This window comes from Pristiophorus japonicus, chromosome 15 (assembly GCF_044704955.1).
Source record: "Pristiophorus japonicus isolate sPriJap1 chromosome 15, sPriJap1.hap1, whole genome shotgun sequence".
Taxonomy (NCBI): Eukaryota; Metazoa; Chordata; class Chondrichthyes; family Pristiophoridae; genus Pristiophorus; species Pristiophorus japonicus.
Window position 1 is genome coordinate 178,959,702 of NC_091991.1, and position 20,398 is coordinate 178,980,099.

General features: G+C 45.2%; 1 protein-coding gene across 1 annotated transcript in view; it reads left to right on the top strand.

Annotated features, from left to right (window-relative positions):
* Positions 1-20,398, top strand: part of grid2ipb (glutamate receptor, ionotropic, delta 2 (Grid2) interacting protein, b) — a 126,461-nt gene that overhangs the window by 78,488 nt on the left and 27,575 nt on the right. The gene's annotated exons all lie outside the window — the stretch shown is intronic.

Genomic DNA, 20,398 nt, shown 5'->3' on the forward strand with positions numbered 1-20,398 from the left:
AGCACTGCCGATTACAGGAATCAGTTCTTTCGTGTAAGTTCTTAGTTTCATGTGAACTGGAGTTAAGACTGGCCTTGAGGCCTTGTTGTACCACAACCTTTTGAAAGGCTTTTTGCCCATGATGGACTGGCTCGCGCCCGTGTCCAGCTCCATTGACACCGGGAGTCCATTTAGTTCAACATTCAGCATTATCGGGGGACAATTCGTGGTGAATGTGTGCACCCCATGCACCTCCGCTTCCTCTATCTGAAGCTCTGGTTCGTTGTGATCCTCCGAGGATCTGTCCTCCTTTGCAAAATGGTGGTTTGCGGGTTTAACAGGCTTAGCAGATCGCCTGCACACTCGTTGGCGGTGTCCCATTGTTCCATAGCCCTTGCAAACGTACTCTTTGAATCAGCATGAATGGAAACGATGATCACCCGCGCAGCACCAACAAGATGTTAATGGCCTTGCATTCATCACCCTTGATGGTGGACTCTGAGTCATCTGCAGACATGCAGCTGCAGGTATGTGTGACCTGCCCTGTACATTACGATTCGAAAACAACATCACTTTGTTCACAGTACTTAGAAACATAGAAAATAGGTGCAGGAGTAGGCCATTCGGCCTTTGAGCCTGCACCGCCATTCAATGAGTTCATGGCTGAACATGCAACTTCAGTACCCCATTCCTGCTTTCTCGCCATACCCCTTGATCCCCTAGTAGTAAGGGCTACATCTAACTCCTTTTTGAATATATTTAGTGAATTGGCCTCAACAACTTCCTGTGGTAGAGAATTCCACAGGTTCACCACTCTCTGGGTGAAGAAGTTTCTCCTCATCTCGGTCCTAAATGGCTTACCACTTATCCTTAGACTGTGACCCCTGGTTCTGGACTTCCCCAAGATTGGGAACATTCTTCCTGCATCTAACCTGTCTAAACCCGTCAGAATTTTAAATGTTTCTATGAGATCCCCTCTCATTCTTCTGAACTCCAGTGAATACAAGCCCAGTTGATCCAGTCTTTCTTGATATGTCAGTCCCGCCATCCCAGGAATCAGTCTGATGAACCTTCGCTGCACTCCCTCAATAGCAAGAATGTCCTTCCTCAAGTTAGGAGACCAAAACTGTACACAATACTCTAGGTGTGGCCTCACCAAGGCCCTATACAACTGTAATAACACCTCCCTGCCCCTGTACTCAAATCCCCTCGCTGTGACGGCCAACATGCCATTTGCTTTCTTAACCGCCTGCTGTACCTACATGCCAACCTTCAATGACTGATGTACCATGACACCCAGGTCTCGTTGCACCTCCCCTTTTCCTAATCTGTCACCATTCAAATAATAGTCTGTCTCTCTGTTTTTACAACCGAAGTGGATAACCTCACATTTATCCACATTATACTTCATCTGCCATGTATTTGCCCACTCACCTAACCTATCCAAGTCACTCTGCAGCCTCATAACATCCTCCTCGCAGCTCACACTGCCACCCAACTTGGTGTCACGCGCAAATTTGGAGATACTACATTTAATCCCCTCGTCTAAATCATTAATGTACAATGTAAACACCTGGGGCCCCAGCACAGAACCTTGCGGTACCACACTAGTCACTGCCTGCCATTCTGAAAAGTACCCATTTACTCCTACTCTTTGCTTCCTGTCTGCCAACCAGTTCTCAATCCACATCAGCACACTACCCCCAATCCCATGTGCTTTAACTTTGCACATTAATCTCTTGTGTGGGACCTTGTCGAAAGCCTTCTGAAAGTCCAAATACACCACATCAACTGGTTCCCCCTTGTCCACTGTACTGGAAGCATCCTCAAAAAATTCCAGAAGATTTGTCAAGCATGATTTCCCTTTCACAAATCCATGCTGACTTGGACCTATCATGTCACCTCTTTCTAAATGCGCTGCTATGACATCCTTAATAATTGATTCCATCATTTTACCCACTACCGATGTCAGGCTGACCGGTCTATAATTCCCTGTTTTCTCTCTCCCTCCTTTTTTTAAAAGTGGGGTTACATTGGCTACCCTCCACTACATAGGAACTGATCCAGAGTCTATGGAATGTTGGAAAATGACTGTCAATGCATCCGCTATTTCCAAGGCCACCTCCTTAAGTACTCTGGGATGCAGTCCATCAGGCCCTGAGGATTTATTGGCCTTCAATCCCATCAATTTCCCCAACACAATTTCCTGACTAATAAGGATTTCCCTCAGTTCCTCCTTCTTACTAGACCCTCTTACCCCTTTTATATCCGGAAGGTTGTTTGTGTCCTCCTTAGTGAATACTGAATCAAAGTACTTGTTCAATTGGTCTGCCATTTCTTTGTTCCCCGTTATGGCTTCCCCTGATTCTGACTGCAGGGGAGCTACGTTTGTAACTGTTAGATCTCTTAATTTCCAATGAAATACGAACTCCGGTTGTAGTTTTAATGTAACTTTATTTTGGCAGCAGCAACAAGCTTCTGGCTTTAAGCCAGGCCTTTGTCCTTCTGAGTCCACATGGTCAAAATGGCTGTACTTATACCTGGTTCAATTTACAGAAAAGAACTCGCCTTCTTTGACCTTATTGGCTCATTTGATAGTCTTTTAACCTTTAATTGGCTCGCTACCCAAAGGTCCTAAAATGTCAAGTTGATTGATGACTTAATGCAATGTGCTCAGTCACACGTAGACATGAGAGTCTGTGTTTTCTCAACCTGTCTAAATGCAGCCTGTTTGAATTCTCTATCAATCCCCCCTTTGATTCTTTCACAAACTGAATCATAAAACTGAATCATCAGGTATCACTGGTTAAACATTCTACAAAATAATTTCATACATGTTAATAGAGTTTCCTTCTAAAATTTGTTGATGTGTTTCGCCACATGTCCGGACTAGTAGCTTCCATACAAATTTACACCAACCCGAGTTCCATCGTGGCCACAATGGAAGTCTGGTTTTAGTCGGTTAATTAACCTTATTCCAATTTAATCCAAATCAATATCTTAATTCAACCAGTAAACAACCTTCCCTGAAGAATAACATACCTCTGTGCCACGTATAGACGGTCTGCTGGGACCTGCAAGGTGTCTCACCTGCGGGACAGCAGCTACAGCCACCTGGTCGCAACAACATTTAATCAACATAAACGAAAAATATAAAAGTAAAATAATTACAACACATAGAATTAAACCTTCCACCAATGAAGTTCCTATTGAACCTAGCCATTCAGTGGCTCCACTCCACAAAGTGAATGATGTGGGTTGCTTAAGTTTTTCTACCTCCTTTTGGATATGCTCCGCTAAGTGGGTAATTTCTTCGGAGCTATCTGGGATATATGTGCAACACTCAGTTCCGAATGGGCGCAAGTATATCCCTTTTCAGCCAGGATGTAATCAAGGGCCAGTCTATTCTGTAGGGCTACTGTGCGGATTGCTACCATTTCTGCATTGATTTTAACTAGGGCCTCTGAGGTATCATTGGCTACCCGTTCCACAACAGATGCCATGTTAATGGATTCCCTTGCCAGTCTGGCGGTCCCATACCCGGGGATCAGAATGGCAACGAACCTCTCTGTTTCTGTGATAGCTCTCTTAGGACAGTGTAAATGTTCCGACAGTGACTTTATATGATACATATAAGGCACAATGTAGGCTAAATAGCAGGATCCCGTCCAATTCTGGGGCAGCCAAGGGTAGGCCTTGTGGCCACACACCCAATAGGTGCCATTATAGGCAATGAAGGTTAGCTGTTTCTTTGTCAGCAACACTCCGGGGCCTGTCCAGGCTTTTCCATCTGTTTTATTCAGAATCCCCGTTACGTTAAAAATTCTCACATCGGCCCAGTTTGGACGGTTCCGTGGCTTGATTATATTATAATTCCGGGAGCAGTTACTATACCCCATATTTTGGCCTCCTTTGATGTTTCTAATCAGACAGACCGATTCCCCCGGTCTTCCTATTCCCGTTGTATTAGTGATAACAAAAAATGGGGGCCGTTTGGAATTATTGTAGCATGGTTGGTATCCCCCTTCAAAGGTAGTCAGATTGTAACCTGCTGACTTCCATTTACGTGCCCAGTTTTCCGTATCCTGAAATGCCTTGCCTGTTTTGTTTTGATTAATTATCCACTCAGCCATTTCCGAGATATTCAAGGGAACTGGCCTCAAGGGAATCCCTCCCTTTGAGTGAATAGGAATATGCGCACACACCCAACAACTAGAAATGTTACCTTGTTTGGCATAAATGTATGACATATATAAAAAGTATTTACATGTAATTCCCTTGGTACTCTACTATTTCCCTTTGGTGCAGAGGGTCGGCTAGTAAGAAGTAGGCCTATGCCTAGAATACCTACAATCAGTAATACAGTAAATTTATACATTTTGGCAAAAAGTAATTGTCCTTTAGATTTCAGCTTCAGTTACGGGTGCTCGTTTAACGTGTGAAGCGTGGATCCAGACTTTCTTTCCTTGGACTTTAACAGCTGCCTGGGTGGTCAATAACACTTGATAAGGTCCCTCCCACTTGGCACCCAAAGGTTCTTTATGCAACTTTTTCACATAGACCCAGACTCCCGGGATGATGTCGTGTCCTCCTTTGGGTGGCTTACCCCAAGCTGCCAATACCTGTCGGGAAACAGAACTAATAGCATTGGTTAAGTTCTGACAGTATGATAACAGAGTGTCACTCATTAAGTGAACATCAGCTTTCCGTAAATCGATAGTTCCTGGCAGCGACATGGGTCTTCCTGTTATAATTTCAAATGGGCTAAGATCTGTAGTTCTGTTCGGGATGCCCTAATGCTACATAGCACTATTGGTAGTGCCTGGGGCCATGGTGTTCCTTCTTGGTGATATTTGGCAAGCCGTTGTTTCAGAGTTCGATTCATTCGCTCTACTTGTCCTGATGATTGTGGATGATAAGGACAGTGTAAATCCCACGTAATGTTCAGTAACCTACAGACTCCTTGGCAGACAGCACCTGTGAAGTGTGTTCCCTGATCTGAGTCAATACTACTCGGGACTCCCCATCGAAGAATGTAATCCTTACACAAGACCTTTGCAGTGTGATTGGCTGTGGCTCTTTTAGTTGGGACAGCTTCTACCCATCTAGAGAATCTGTCGACCATGACAAGAATGTTAATGTATCCTTGGCATGAAGGAAGAGATATATAATCAACCTGCAGATGCTGGAATGGTCCGACAGGGGCAAGGGGCCTCAGTTGGGGCGTTACCGTGATGGGTCCAGAATTATTTTTCTGGCAGACCACTCTGTTACCAGCTGGACATGTTTTTTAAATCCCCGACCCCACCAGCTTTTCTGGAACCATGCCGTCATCTGTTGTGAGGCCAAGTGTCCCCACGAGTGGATCTGTTGGGCTAAAAAAGGCATAAGCGCTTGTGGCGCGACTGGCTTGTCGGTAACTCTTTGTCTCCAGACACCATCTTCACATAGCTTAATTCCTGCCTCAATCCATGTCCATTTTTCCTCTCTGGAGCACTCACCTTGCATTGTTTGAAGGTCTCGTGTCAGAGTCCTGAGTGCTTTCAATCTGCACATCTGTGTTGGTTCTTCTGGAGGAACGCCCTGTGAGACGGCATCTTTAGCTGCCTGGTCGGCTAGGGCATTTCCCTGTGCTTCTGTAGTATTTTCCTTGGTATGGGCCTTACACTTCCTGAGGTAATTGTATGGCCTCTAGTAAGTCTCGGACTTCTTTTCCATTTCGGATAGGTGTACCAGCAGCAGTGAGGAATCCTCTTTTCTGCCATAACAGACCAAAGTCGTGAGCGACTTCAAAAGCATAACGCAAATCTGTGTAGACATTAGCTGTCTGTCCTTCTGCTATTCGACATGCTTCTGACAGGACCCGTAACTCGGCCTGTTGTGCTGACGTTCCTGAGGGTAAACATCCTTTTGCCACTACCTCATATAAGGTTGTAACTGCCCATCCTGCTTTTCTGGTACCATTGTCAACAAAGGAGGAACCATCTGTAAACAGGATGAGGTCTGGGTTATGCAGAGGCTCCTCTGCTGCTAAGGCTGCTTCTTCTGTTTCTTTTAAAATCTCCACGCAGTCATGCTCTTCACATTCTCCCCCCTCTTGCTCCCTCGATTCTGACATCGGGAGCATAGTTGCGGGATTAACCGGACTGGCCCGGACGATATGGAGATTAGGAGCTTCTAAAACTGCTGTCCAGCGGGTCCATCTTGCTGCCGTCACCTGAGACATTCTATTCATAGACAGCAAAGCATGTACGGTGTGGGGACACTTGACAATCAGCTTTTGGTCGAGGACTAGACCCGCAGTGATCATTACCGCTCGACATGTAGCTTCCATGGCCCTTAGGCAACTTCCCCATCCGAGGGCTACTGCATCCAGTTTTACCGAATAATAGCCAATAGGTCTTTGCCGATCCCCATGTTCTTGTGTCAGTATAGCTGTCATATATCCTTCTTTCTCATGAACAAACAGGGTAAATGGCTTACCACTGTCGGGGATTCCCAGAGCCGGTGCTGAACACAAAGCCTTTTTCAAACTCAGGAAGGCCTCTTGCTGTTCCTTAGTGAGGGTGATGGCTTCTTTAGAGGCACGTTTCCCCTTTAAAATATCATTCAATGGCTGAGCAAGCTGTGTGAAGGAGTCAATCCAATTTCTGTTAAAGTTACACAATCCCAAAAAAGACCGTAGTTCCTGAACAGTGGTGGGTTTTTTAGCAGCCCGAATGGCTGCAGTTCTATCCTGGGTAAGTTCTCTCTTTCCTTGTGAAATCTTTTGTCCCAGGTATACAACCTCTTCTTGGGATATTTGTGCTTTGTCGATGCTGGCTTTATGTCCTTTCAGCCAAAGGTGGTCCAGCAAAGCTCGTAAATCTTGTTCATGCTGTTCTTCCGTGTTTGAAGCTAGCAGGATATCGTCTACATATTGGATGACTGTGGATGACAGGGGAGGTAATTCTCGCAAATGGCTTTGTAAAGCCATGTGGAATACCGTAGGGCTGTTGTGGAAACCCTGCGGTAACCGGGTCCAAGTATACTGTTGTCCTTGGACAGTGAAAGCAAACCACTGTCGAACCTCTGGTGCCAGAGGCACCGACCAAAATCCGTTGGCCATATCTATAACCGAGAAATATTTATGTTCCGGTTTGAGGGCATTAAAAATGATGGAGGGATCTGCGACCAAAGGAGCTTTTAGATCAATACACTGGTTAGCTTTCCTATAATCGACAGTCAAACGCCAAGTCTCATTAGATTTCTGTACCGGCCACACGGGACTATTGGAGGAGCTATGCGTTTTAATAAGCACCCCTTGTTTCTCCAATTGCTGAATAACCGGTAAGATTCCCGCGATGGCAGTTGGACTGATGGGATACTGTTTAGTGCATGGAGGATTGGTCCCGGTAAATGACGCAGGCTCCATCTGGAGTAGGCCACAATCATTCTTATCTTTAGCCCATATCGGGTGTTCCTTCAGTTCTTCTTTCTTCAAAGTTCTAATTGACCATGTCACCCGATCATCCTCGAAATGCAACGATGAAACAACTTGGATTAGAACGTCCATTCCCAAAAGGGGTTGATCTACTGGGCCTATCCAGACCGGCGTGGTTATTTCATGTGGACCCAGCCCTATAAGTACCGGTGTTGTCCTTTTAATTTCCATTTTATGGCCCCCAACTCCATAGGCTGTACGTGCCCTACCATCCAACGGCAAAAAGTCTCCATATTGTAGGGGTAAGCATGTTAATTCCGCCCCTGTGTCTAAAAGACAGTCCACATCCTTATCGCCCACCCTCAGTTATATATAGCCCATCTTCCCTTTGTTGTATTAGTGCGAGGAGGGGGGCCAGGGTGGGCTCCAATCGTTTTTTGCTATCCCAAGTAACTCCTTCTGTTGTTGTATTGTCAGTCGCTTAAATGCTTCTATGAGGTCGTTATCTTGTGACAAGCCTGGCTTGTTGGCTGAATTGTATCCCTGGCTGCGTCCTCTTCCCCAGCCACAACCTTGCTGTTTTTCCCTGCATGTCTTGGCCCAGTGACCTTCTTTCCCACAATAATGACATTTTCCGGGTAATTTTCCTAATAACTGTTTATCGGAATCCTGGGATTTCCATCCCACAGCCTGTACAGCTCGGACTTTAGCTCCCATATCCCGATCTAATTGGTTACATCGATCCACCAATGCTGCAAAGGTAGTTCCTCTACCTTCCCAGTCCGGTAACACTACCTTAAGCATTTTGGACAGTTCTGGCTTTAGACCTGCCACGAAAGCTGCTTTCAGGGGTCCAAACACTTGTTCATCCATTTCCTCATCCGTATTATTCGTACCCGAATGTTCTAGCCACGTGCATCTAAACCGCTCGTCATACTCCAGGACCTCCTCTGTTCCTTTCTGTTGGCAGGCTGCAATTTTTCCCCAGTCTGTCTTAGCTGGACTGAAGGCTTGCAGCCAATGTTGAATCGCCTCCCATCCTGCGTCTAATTCTTGCTCATTCTGCCCCAAAGCTTCATCTACCTTGTCGTGCAATTTTCTTCCCTGTGTTTTTGGCACCATTATGGTCAAAATTTGCACTCCGTCCCAGGGATGAAGTTGATATATATTTCTTAAGCGGTCCAATTGGTCCCACGTTTTCACTCCCCCTTTCTTTGGATTGGGCAACTCCTTGGACCATTTATCAATTTTCTCTGGGTCTGCCGGATCATGAAATAAGTATTCTGCATACACCCTTCTCTTTGTTTTTTTTGGTTCCGCCCTCATCCGCAGTCTCTTCCGATTTGACTACAACTCGTCTTTTTTTAAACGGGGCAAAGCGCACCCTTAATTCGTCATCCTGCGACCCTGTATCGTCGGAGGATTCAGAATCCGTATCTATTCCTCGGTCGTGTCCTCGGGTTTGCGCTTTTAATTTATCCAAACATGGGTACCCTGGGAATTGACCGATACATTTTCCTTTTCCTATTACTGTCTCTTGACCGAATGATTTTTTTCCATTCTTTAATTTCACCTTTAAGATCTTTAACTTCCGCTTCCGACTTTTCAAGTTCAAGTTTTTTCTGTCGGAGCTGTGCACAAACAGCTTGCAATTGGTCCTTTGTACTGGTCAGTTCTCGATCATGTTGGGAACACATTATAATTTCATTCCGTTTTCGGATCTTTTCCATAACGGTTAGGGACCATCTAGTTCGCTCTTTATTTTCCATACGGGTCGTTTTTCCCCAGACCCTTTTAATCTCGTCCCAGGACCATTGTCCTTTGGAGGTTCCGTACTTTTGTTCGATCTTGATACAGGTTTTAGATAAGTTGAATTGTTGCTCTATGTATTCTTTCAACTGTTCGAGGATTTCATCTATCGAAACCTCAGGTGGTGCCTGCCCGCCTTTAACAGTTGTAGGCAATTTTTTGCTCTTATCTCCTGCTGTTATAATACTGATTTCTTTACTGGGGTCTCGAGTCGTAGGCTTTCCAGCCGATCAGTGGGTCGGTGATTAATTAATTAACACACTGCCGAAGTTAGACTTCTATGGGACCTCGAGCCGACTACCAACCGGAGGGTTCGCAAACCGGAGGCTTTCGGAATCGCGTAGAAGGAGAGGCGAATTTAGACTTTTGACTGAGGACTTTTTTATAAAGAGGAGTCCTTACCTCAGTATGTAGGTCCGATGTCCAAAATTCAGTTTCTTTCCTCAGCGATCCTGTTCGTGACGCCAAAATTGTTAGATCTCTTAATTTCCAATGATATACGAACTCCGGTTGTAGTTTTAATGTAACTTTATTTTGGCAGCAACAACAAGCTTCTGGCTTTAAGCCAGGCCTTTGTCCTTCTGAGACCACATGGTCAAAATGGCTGTACTTATACCTGGTTCAATTTACAGAAAAGAACTCGCCTTCTTTGACCTTATTGGCTCATTTGATAGTCTTTTAACCTTTAATTGGCTCGCTACCCAAAGGTCCTAAAATGTCAAGTTGATTGAAGACTTAATGCAATGTGCTCAGTTACACATAGACATGGGAGTCTGTGTTTTCTCAACCTGTCTAAATGCAGCCTGTTTGAATTCTCTATCACTAACCTTTTTCTCTTTACATATCTATAGAAACTTTTGCAATCCGTCTTAATGTTCCCTGCAAGCTTCCTCTCGTACTCTATTTTCCCTGCCCTAATCAAACCCTTTGTCCTCCTCTGTTGAGTTCTAAATTTCTACCAGTCCCCGGGTTCGCTGCTATTTCTGGCCAATTTGTATGCCACTTCCTTGGCTTTAATACTATCCCTGATTTCCCTTGATAGCCACGGTTGAGCCACCTTCCCTTTTTTATTTTTATGCCAGACAGGGATGTACAATTGTTGTAGTTCATCCATGCGGTCTCTAAATGTCTGCCATTGCCCATCCACAGTCAACCCCTTAAGTATCATTCGCCAATCTATTCTAGCCAATTCACGCCTCATACCTTCAAAGTTACCCTTCTTTAAGTTCTGGACCATGGTCTCTGAATTAACTGTTTCATTCTTCATCCTAATGTAGAATTCCACCATATTATGGCCACTCTTCCCCAAGGGGCCTCGCACAATGAGATTGCTAATTAATCCTCTCTCGTTACACAACACCCAGTCTAAGATGGCCTCCCCCCTAGTTGGTTCCTTGACATTTTGGTCTAGAAAACCATCCCTTATGCACTCCAGGAAATCCTCCTCCACCATATTGCTTCTAGTTTGGTTAGCCCAATCGATATGCATATTAAAGTCACCCATTATAACTGCTGCACCTTTATTGCATGCACCCCTAATTTCCTGTTTGATGCCCTCCCCCTCATCACGACTACTGTTTGGAGGTCTGTACACAACTCCTACTAACGTTTTTTGCCCTTTGGTGTTCTGCAGCTCTACCCATATAGATTCCACATCATCCAAGCTAATGTCCTTCCTAACTATTGCATTAATCTCCTCTTTAACCAGCAATGCTACCCCACCTCCTTTTCCTTTTATTTTATCCTTCCTGAATGTTGAATACCCCTGGATGTTGAGTTCCCAGCCCTGATCATCCTGGAGTGACGTCTCTGTAATCCCAATTACATCATATCTGTTAACATCTATTTGCACAGTTAATTCATCCACTTTATTACGGATACTCCTTCCATTAAGACACAAAGTCTTCAGGCTTGTTTTTTTAACACCCTTTATCCTTTTAGAATTATGATGTAGTGTGGCCCTTTTTGTTTCTTGCCTTTGTTTACTCGGCCTTCCACTATTGCTTTTTACCTTTCTACCATCTGTTTCTGACTCCATATTACTTCGCCCTGTCTCGCTGCATAGGTTCCCATCCCCCTGCCATATTAGTTTAAACACTCCCGAACTGCATTAGCAAATGTTACCCCTAGGACATCAGTTCCAGTCCTGCCCAAGTGCAGACCATCCCTTTTGTACAGGTCCCACTTCCCCCAGAACTGGTTCCAATGTCCCAGGAATTTGAATCCCTCCCTCTTGCACCACTGCTCAAGCCACGTATTTATTCTAACTATTCTGCTCCCTCTACTCTGATTAACACGTGCCACTGGTAGCAATCCAGAGATTACTACCTTTGAGGTCCTACTTTTTAATTTAATTCCTAGCTCCCTAAATTCAGCTTGTAGGACCTCTTCCTGCTTCTTACTTATATCGTTGGTACCTACATGTACCATGACAACTGGCTGTTCACCCTTCCTCTCCAGAATGCTCTGCAGCCGCTCCGAGACATCCTTGACCCTTGCACCAGGGAGGCAACATACCATCCTGGAGTCTTGGTTGCGGCTGCAGAAACTCCTATCTATTCCCCTTACAATAGAGTCCCCTATCGTTATAGCTCTCCCACTCTTTTTCCCGCCCTTCAGTGCAGCAGAGCCACCCATGGTGCCATGAATCTGGCTGCTGGTGCCTTCCCCTGGTAAGTCATCTCCCCCAACAGTATCCAAAACGGTATATCTGCATTGGAGGGAGATGACCGCAGGGGACTCCTGCACTACCTTCCTGCTCTTGCCTTGTCTCTTGGTCACCCATTCACTATTTGTCCTCACCCTTACCTGCGGTGTGACCAACTCACTAAATGTGCTATCCACAACATTCTCAGCATCGCGCATGCTCCAGAGTGAGTCCATCCACAGCTCCAGTGCTGTCATGCGGTCTGCTGAGAGATTTGCTTAGTATTGTCACTGGTGGCAATGAACGCCTGGGCCATCGCTATGGCCTTACTCAAGGTTGGGGTCTCTATAGTCAAAAGTTTACGAAGTATGGTTTCATGGCCAATGCCAAGTACGAAAAAGTCTCTGAGCATGTGCTCCAAATGTCCTTCAAATTCACAATGTCCTGCAAGGCGCGTCTTAGCTCGGCGACATAACTCACCACTTCCTGGCCTTCAGACCTTTTGTAGGTGTAGAACCGGTATCTTGCCATCAGAACGCTTTCCTTCGGGTTCAAATGCTGTCGGACCAGTGTGCATTAATCGTCGTACGATTTCTCCGTGGGTTTCGCTGGAGTGAGCAGATTCTTCATGAGGCCATACGTCGGTGCCCCACAGATGGTGAGGAGGATCGCCCTTCATTTGGCAGCGCTCTTTTCCCCATCTAGCTCATTGGCCACGAAGTATTGGTCGAGTTTCCCAATCATCTCCCTCCGAAAATTTCTCCAGGATGCCCACTGTTCTCTGCATCTTTGGGTTCACTATCTGTATCTCGTCGCCAGTTATTGTGTATGGAGAAAGAGTCAGACTGAACACTGTTAGCTCAAAATAAAGTGTGACCTTAGTCTTTTATTGCAGGTCTCCAGAATGCCTCTCCAACCTGTGAAGTCTCCTTAAATACCTGTGCTCCCAAGGGATTATGGGATCCCTTGGGACTCCAGGGGATCAGCCCTCTGGTGGCTGTACAGAGTAAATACAAGTCCACATATACAACACGTACGATGTAGTTTATATGGACTTTAGCAAAGCTTTTGTTAAGGTCCCACATGGTAGACTGGTCATGAAGGTTAAAGCCCATGGGATCCAGGGCAAGGTGGCAAGTTGGATCTAAAATTGGCTTAGAGGTAGGAAGCAAAGAGTAATGGCTGATCTGGGTGTTTTTGTGACTGGAAGGATGTTTCCAGTGGGGTTCCGCCGGGCTCAGTATTGGGTCCTTGCTTTTTGTGGTATACATCAATGATCTAGATTTGAATAAATGGTGTATGAGTAAGAAGTTTGCAGATTACACTAAAATTGGTTGTGTGGTTGATAATGAAGAGGAAAGTCATGGGCTGCAGGAGGATATCAATCTACTGGTCAGGTGGGCAGAACAGTGGCAAATGGAATTTAATTCAGAGAAGTGTGAGGTAATGCACTTGGGGAGGGCTAACAAGGAAAGGTTTTACATATTAAACGGTAGACCAATTTGAAGTGTAGATGAACAAAAGACCTTGGAGTGCTTGTCCACAGATCTCTGAAAGTAGCAGGCCAGGTGGATAAGGTGGTTAAGAAGGCATACGGAATGTTTGCCTTTATTGGTCGAGGCATAGAATACAAGAGCAGGGAGGTTATGCTTAAATTGTATAATAATCTGGTTAGGCCACAGCTGGAGTACTGCGTGCAGTTCTGGTCGCTGTATTATAAGAAGGATGTGATTGCACTAGAGAGGGTGCAGAGGAGATTTACTAGAATGCTACCTGGAATGGAGAATCTTAGCTTAGAGGACAGATTGGATAGACTGGGTTTGTTCTCATTGGAGCAGAGGAGGCTGAGAGGAGATCTCATTGAAGTGTAAAATTTTGAGGGGCCTGGGTATAGTGGATAGCAAGGGCCTATTTCCCTTGGTGGGGGGGTCAATTACGAGGGGGCATAGTTTTAAGGTGGTTGGTGGAACATTCAGATGGGATTTGAGGGGAAGCTTCCTCATGCAGAGGGTTGTGGGGGTCTGGAACTCACTGCCTGGAAGGGTTGTGGATGCAGAAACCCTCACCACATTTAAAAGGTGCTTGGATGGGCACTTGAAGTGCCGTAACCTGAAGGGTTATGGACATAGAGCTGGTAAGTGGGATTAGACTGAATAACCTCTTGTTGGCTGGCGCAGATACTATGGTTAGCACTACAGAGAATAGAATATGGCCAGGGTGATCTCCTGGTTTCAATCGCCTGGATGGGTGGAGAGGAATTTTCCCAGATTTGTTTCCCCAATTGGCCTGGGTTTTTATCTGTTTTTTTCCCCTCTCAGGAGATTGCATGGCTCCGGTTGGGGTGAAGTGTAGAATGTTGCAGTACAAGGGATGTCGCAGTTGTGTGGGGTGGACTGGTTGGGCCGAATGCTCTTTAACTTTCCGCCATTGTTCATTGTTCATAGGTTTATATGTAACCTTCAGGGCTGCTGACCGAGGGTCGTGTGGCTGTTTGTCGGCCGGCGTGGACACGATGGGCTGAAATAGCCTCCTTCTGCGCTGTAAATTTCTATGTTTCTATACTCATTGGCGTTGAGAAGAATGAGAGGTGATCTTATCGAAACGTAGAAGATAGTGAGGGGCTCGACAAGGTAGATACAGAGAGGATATTTCCACTCGTAGAGGAAACTAAAACTAGGGGGCATAGTCTCAGGATAAGAGGCCGCCCATTTAAAACTGAGATTTGGAGGAATTTCTTCTCTGAGGGTTGTAAATCTGTGGAATTCTCTGCCTCAGAGAGCTGTGGAGGCTAGGTCATTGAATATATTTAAGGCGGAGATAGACAGATTTTTGAACGATAAGGGAGTGAAGGGTTATGGAGAGCGGGTAGGGAAGTGGGGATGAGCCCATGATCAGATCAGCCATGATCTTATTGAATGGTGGAGCAGGCTTGAGGGGCCAAATGGCCGACTCCTGCTCCTATTTCTTATGTTCCAATCATTGAGGTGCACTCCCTCAGTACTGCACTGGGAGTGTCGGCCGGGATTATTGTGCTCAAGTCTCGAGTGGGACACAGAGACGAGAGTGCTACCCACTGAGCCACAGCTGACACCCGACACCAAAACGCTAATTATCACTAATTAAGGAGTCACATGATTTTCTGGAGTCCGGGAGGAATGGAATCTGCACCAGTGTCACTACTGCAAGGTGCTTCACCCCATGCTGATGAGAAGCACCTTGCTTGTGTTACTATTTCAGAGGAAAGCCTATCTGCTCATTCCTTGGTATACAGGGCACCACAGGTATGTAAAACACCATCTCACTGAAGGAAGAGCATGACCACAGTGAGCCAGCAGCATTGAGCTTACCCGATGGCTGTGCTTCAGAGAGAGAGAGAGAGAGAGAGAGGATGTTCCAGTAAACAATGGTGATTAAAGCTAGAAATCTAAAATGTCAACAGAAAATGGTGAAATACGAACAACAATCTATCAGCATCTGTAAAGGCAAAAGACGGATATACCGAGGAGGGTCCAACCCATAATAACCTAGCTGTCTCTTTTTGCTTGTTGACGGGTAGCTGTCTTCCCAAAGAGGAGTGGGTGTTTAACAAAAGCACAGCGTAGCCACTGCCTCTGTGACTCAGCACAGTGAACTGCACATCATATTCTCCACTTACAGACCGTTATTAAAGTGCCTGTTGGGACCGAAGCCAAGACCTTTTGTTCAGAGTGTGTTCCACGTCTGCCATTCCTAAGGGGACCAATATTGGATAAACCATAATATGAGCAAGGGCATTCCTTCATCTTTCGGCCCTGTAGGCAGTTTTCTGGATTATATGAGGGAGAAAGAGACTAACTAACTAAAATAGGGCAAGCTACCAAGGCTGGTCTCCCTTGCTCCAAGCTCACTAAACAGCAGCAATCAGCCACACATCATAAACCCTCCCGTCTTCTGAACTTAAAATAATACTAACTGAGAGAGCCAGCAGCTATTGGGAAAATCAGGAAGAAAATGGAAAAACAAAAGAATTTAATCTTCGTTAAAATCTCATCCTTCCTTTTTTACTCCTTAGTGTCATTTGTCACTCACCAAACACCCGGGGTCCTCGTCCTGCTGAGTTTCATCACCTCCTTTATTACTTTTTTTGTTACTCATCCCAGATTTTCTTTCCTTCCTTTGTCTTCAATGACCCGAGATTGTGACCGACAGAAATCAGATTAGAAATAGCACCAGAAAACGCTGGAGAAACACAGCGGGGCCCTTCAATAACACTGAGAGAAAAAAACAAGTTAATATCTCGGGTCGGGGACCTCCTCAGCTCAGAGTCAATCCTCTCTTCCGATACTGTGGCCCTCCCTGTGTATTTCCAGCCTTTTCATATCTGAAACACGCTGACAGTCACCGTGACTGACTGCACATTCCCCAGAAACAATCGCTGACCTGGACAAGCTGCTTCTTGGTGTTGCTCTCTGTTTGGGGCTGCGATTGTCACTCTGTGTCTTTGAGTCTGGATTCATTACTCTCTCTATTTAAGGTTGGGTTTGTTATGTTATGCTATGAGAAAAGGTGATCAGAGCAATATGCACTTGCTCCACTTCTTGCAGGAATCCTCCTGTGTCCCCACTCTCTCCACCTGTAAAGATACACGGACCTAGAATCATAGAATCATACAGCACAGGAGGCCATTCAGCCTGGCGTGTCTGTGCCAGCTCTTTGAAAGAGCTATCCAATTAAGAACATAGAACATAAGAAATAGGAGCAGGAGTAGGCCATTAGGCCCCTGGAGTCTGCTCCACCATTTAATAAGATCATGGCAGATCTGATCATGGTCTCCGCTCCACTTCCCTGTCCGCTCCCCATAACCATTTATTCCCTTATCTCTTTTTCCTTAAATATATTCAATGACCCAGCCTCCACAGCTCTCTGGGGCAGAGAATTCCATAGATTTACAACCCTCTGAGAGAAGAAATTCCTCCTCATCTCAGTTTTAAATGGGCGGCCCCATATTCTGAGACTATGTCCATTAGTTTTAGTTTTCCCCGAGTGGAAATATTCTCTCTGTATCCACCTTGTCGAGCCCCTTCATTATCATGTTTCAATAAGATCACCTCTCATTCGTTAAAAACGTTAGTGGGAGTTGTGTACAGACCTCCAAACAGTAGTAGTGATGTTGGGGAGGGCATCAAACAGGAAATTAGGGGTGCATGCAATAAAGGTGCAGCAGTTATCATGGGTGACTTTAATATGCATATAGATTGGGCTAACCAAACTGGAAGCAATATGGTGGAGGAGGATTTCCTGGAGTGAATAAGGGATGGTTTTCTAGATCAATATGTCGAGGAACCAATGAGGGGGGAGGCCATCTTAAACTGGATGTTGTGTAATGAGGGAGGATTAATTAGCAATCTCGTTGTGCGAGGCCCCTTGGGGAAGAGTGACCATAATATGGTGGAATTCTACATTAGGATGGAGAATGAAACAGTTAATTCAGAGACCATGGTCCAGAACTTAAAGAAGGGTAACTTTGAAGGTATGAGGCATGAATTGGCTAGGATAGATTGGCGAATGATACTTAAGGGGTTGATAGTGAATGGGCAATGGCAGACATTTAGAGACCGCATGGATGAACTACAACAATTGTACATCCCTGTCTGGCGTAAAAATAAAATAGGGAAGGTGGCTCAACCGTGGCTATCATGGGAAATCAGGGATAGTATTAAAGCCAAGGAAGTGGCATACAAATTGGCCAGAAATAGCAGCGAACCCGGGGACTGGTAGAAATTTAGAACTCAGCAGAGGAGGACAAAGGGTTTGATTAGGGCAGGGAAAATAGAGTATGACAGGAAGCTTGCAGGGAACATTAAGACGGACTGCAAAAGCTTCTATAGGTATGTAAAGAGAAAAAGGTTAGTGAAGACAAACGTAGGTCCCCTGCAGTCAGAATCAGGGGAAGTCATAACGGGGAACAAAGAAATGGCAGACCAATTGAACAAGTACTTTGGTTCGGTATTCACTAAGGAGGACACTAACAACCTTCCGGATATAAAAGGGGTCAGAGGGTCTAGTAAGGAGGAGGAACTGAGGGACATCCTTATTAGTCGAGAACTTGTGTTGGGGAAATTGATGGGATTGAAGGCCGATAAATCCCCAGGGCCTGATGGTCTGCATCCCAGAGTACTTAAGGAGGTGGCCTTGGAAATAGCGGATGCATTGACAGTCATTTTCCAACATTCCATAGACTCTGGATCAGTTCCTATGTAGTGGAGGGTAGCCAATGTAACCCCACTTTCTAAAAAAGGAGGGAGAGAGAAAACAGGGAATTATAGACCGGTCAGCCTGACATCGGTAGTGGGTAAAATGATGGAATCAATTATTAAGGATGTCATAGCAGCGCATTTGGAAAGAGGTGACATGATAGGTCCAAGTCAGCATGGATTTGTGAAAGGGAAATCATGCTTGACAAATCTTCTGGAATTTTTTGAGGATGTAATTAGTAGAGTGGACAAGGGAAAACCAGTTAATGTGGTATATTTGGACTTTCAGAAGGCTTTCGACAAGGTCCCACACAAGAGATTAATGTGCAAAGTTAAAGCACATGGGATTGGGGGTAGTGTGCTGATGTGGATTGAGAACTGGTTGGCAGAAAGGAAGCAAAGAGTAGGAGTAAATGTGTACTTTTCAGAATGGCAGGCAGTGACTAGTGTGGTACCGCAAGGTTCTGTGCTGGGGCCTCAGCTGTTTACATTGTACATTAATGATTTAGACGAGGGGATTAAATGTAGTATCTCCAAATTTGCGGATGACACTAAATTGGATGGCATTGTGAACTGCGAGGAGGATGCTATGAGGCTGCAGAGTGACTTGGATAGGTTAGGTGAGTGAGCAAATGCATGGCAGATGAAGTATAATGTGGATAAATGTGAGGTTATCCACTTTGATGGTAAAAACAGAGACAGACTATTATCTGAATGGTGACAGATCAGGAAAAGGGGAGGTGCAACGAGACCTGGGTGTCATGGTACATCAGTCATTGAAGGTTGGCATGCAGGTACAGCAGGCGGTTAAGAAAGCAAATGGCATGTTGGCCTTCATAGCGAGGGGATTTGAGTATGGGGGCAGGGAGGTGTTACTACAGTTGTACAGGGCCTTGGTGAGGCCACACCTGGAGTATTGTGTACAGTTTTGGTCTCCTAACTTGAGGAAGGACATTCTTGCTATTGAGGAAGTGCAGCGAAGGTTCACCAGACTGATTCCCGGGATGGTGGGACTGACATATCAAGAAAGACTGGATCAACTGGGCTTGTATTCACTGGCGTTCAGAAGAATGAGAGGGGATCTCATAGAAACGTTTAAAATTCTGACGGGTTTAGACAGGTTAGATGCAGGAAGAATGTTCCCAATGTTGGGGAAGTCCAGAACCAGGGGTCACAGTGTAAGGATAAGGGGTAAGCCATTTAGGACCGAGATGAGGAGAAACTTCTTCACCCAGAGAGTGGTGAACCTGTGGAATTCTCTACCACAGGAAGTTGTTGAGGCCAATTCACTAAATATATTCAAAAAGGAGTTAGATGTAGTTCTTACTACTAGGGGGATCAAGGGGTATGGCGAGAAAGCAGGAAGGAGTACTGAAGTTGCATGTTCAGCCATGAACTCATTGAATGGCGGTGCAGGCTCGAAGGGCCGAATGGCCTACTCCTGCACCTATTTTCTATGTTTCTGAACTCCAATGAGTATAGGCACAACCTACTCAACCTATCTTCATAAGTCAACCCCCTCATCTCCAGAATCAACCTAGTGAACCTTCTCTGAACAGCTTCCAATGCAAGTATATCCTTCCTTAAATACGGAGACCAAAACTGTACGCAGTACTCCAGGTGTGGCCTCACCAATACCCTGTACAGTTGTAGCAGGGCTTCTCTGCTTTTATACTCTAGCCCCCTTGCAATAAAGGCCAACATTCCATTTGCCTTCCTAATTACTTGCTGTACCTGCATACTAACTTTGTGTTTCATACACAAGGACCCCCAGGTCCCTCTGTACCGCAGCACTTTGCAATTTCTCTCCATTTAAATTATAATTTGCTTTTCTATTTTTTTGCTGCCAAAGTGGATAACCTCACATTTTCCCACATTATACTCCATCTGCCAAATTTTTGCCCACTCACTTATCCTGTCGATATCCCTTTGCAGATTTTTTGTGTCCTCTTCACAATTTGCTTTCCCACCCATCTTTGTATCATCAGCTAACTTGGCTACATTATATTATGTCCCTTCATCCAAGTCATTAATATAGATTGTAAATAGTTGAGGCCCCAGCACCGATCCCTGCAGCACCCCAAAAGTTACTGATTGCCAACTCTCTCTTTTCTGCTAGTTAGCCAATCCTCTATCCATGCTAATATATTACCCCCAACCCTGTGAATTTTTATCTTTTGCAGTAACCTTTTATGTCCCACTCCCCTGCTCTTTGTCAATAGCCTTGCAAATTTCTCCTTTTCAAGTATACATCCAATTCCCTGCAGCCAAACCTCTGTCAAAAAAATCCTCTCGATTATGCTCATA